Source organism: Eumetopias jubatus, unplaced genomic scaffold, assembly GCF_037043125.1.
Source record: "Eumetopias jubatus isolate StellerSeaLion01/CBP00866 unplaced genomic scaffold, mEumJub1_p1.0 scaffold_6, whole genome shotgun sequence".
NCBI classification, from domain to species: domain Eukaryota; kingdom Metazoa; phylum Chordata; class Mammalia; order Carnivora; family Otariidae; genus Eumetopias; species Eumetopias jubatus.
This window is the reverse complement of record NW_028274812.1, coordinates 137,179,707-137,181,502: the sequence shown is the minus strand read 5'-3', so window position 1 is coordinate 137,181,502 and position 1,796 is coordinate 137,179,707.

The following is a 1,796-nucleotide window of genomic DNA, read 5'->3' as shown; positions in this document are numbered from 1 at the left end:
CCCAGCGATGCTTATTATCAGTATATGTGTCTTTGAATCCTCCTTTGAAGTAGTTATAACATCTTACTAGATTCCTCATTAATTAATGAGTTAAGTAAAACCTTTAACCAGGGTCCATTTTATTTTTGTATGAAAGTCATGATTTTACCTTTAAAAATTGTCCTTTGCCAATCTGTTGTTAAACTGTAAATATTATTAATTTCCATTATGGTTTCCTCCTTAATAGATGAAGTTATTTAGGGGTGCCTTTTTTAGTTTCCAGATGCACCAATTTTTAAATGGCTTATCTTTTTATGTCGGTCTCAATAGTGTCAGAAATGTGGGGTGTTTTGTATGATTTCTTCGAATTATGTTGAAATTTCCTTTTTGACCTTATATCTGGTCATCATTTGTCAATGACCTCAGAATACTTGGAAAGAAAGCATCTTCTCTATTAACAAATAGAGAAGGTTCAAATCTTTTCTGGCTTTACTTATTTTATCTTTTAAAATTCCTTTACAATAAATATGTTAAAATTTCCTGCTTTGATGAGGAATTTCAATGTCTTACCACAAATCTGTTATTACTTTATATATTGTGTTAGATTTTATAAATTCACAAATACATATATGTGTGTGTGTGTGTTTGAATTAGTTCTGTTATTATTATGTAGTATGCCTCTGCATTTCTATTACTGGTTTTTTGCTTTACATTTTATTTCATCTAATATTTATATTTTTAGATCCATTACTTTTTGATTAGTATTGGACTGACATATCTTTTATCATTTCTCTAGTTTCAACCGTTTTGTATAGTTTTGTTTTAGAGCTATTCCTAGTGAGGAGGCTGTAACTATGTTTATGTTTTGTTTTGTTTTTACTCAACCTGATTATCTTTTTCTTTTAGAAAAAATATTTAATCGGGGCGCTTGGGTGGCTCAGTCAGTTAAGCATCTGCCTTTGGCTCAGGCTGAGATTGAGCCCCGCATCGGGCTGCCTGCTCAGGGGGAGCCTGCTTCTCCCTCTCCCTCTGCCTGTCTCCCTGCTTGTGCTCTCTCTCTCTCTCTTTGACAAATAAATAAAATCTTAAAAAAAAATTTCATCTACTTAGATATATTAGAATTACTCTTCTACGTTCTTTTATGGGTTTTTGTTGTTGTTTCTTTTTTTTTTTCTACAATCTCACTGCCCCTGTGTCTTCCTTTTTTTTTTTTTTTTTTTTTCGTTTTTGGGTTGAAAATTTTCCTAGACTCAGCCCCTTCCCACTTTTTTGTCATTTGTGTGGAAGTTACAGATTGTATCTCTAATCTTTGGCGATTGCTCTTGAAATTTTTAACACATAGTGAAAAGATGCCAAGTGCAAAACAATCTGTATAGTATGCTATCTTTGAGAAATAAAGAGGCAAATGTGAGAATAAATGTTCACATTCTGATATATTTACAAAAAGAAAAAGGATAGCAAACAAAAATGACAAAGTAAGATAGTACTTAAAAACCCAGTATAAACCAGTAATGGCAATGGATCTAACCAGATGAACTCTCTTACTAAAATAGAAAGATCAGGCTACATTAACACAAAATGAACTAAACCAGAAACCAATAACAATGCTCACCTATAAAACAGTCTGGGGATTGAGAGAGATTGGAGGAAAGAAGAGAGTGAGTTTTTTAAATGTCATTTTGAATTTGGGACTATATAAAAAGCATCAGTTGTTAAAACTATAAAAGCTTTGGTTCTTAAAAAATATATAATTAAGTTAGAATAAAAATATTTTTATCATGTAAAAAATTTGACATGTACACATAAATATAATTGTT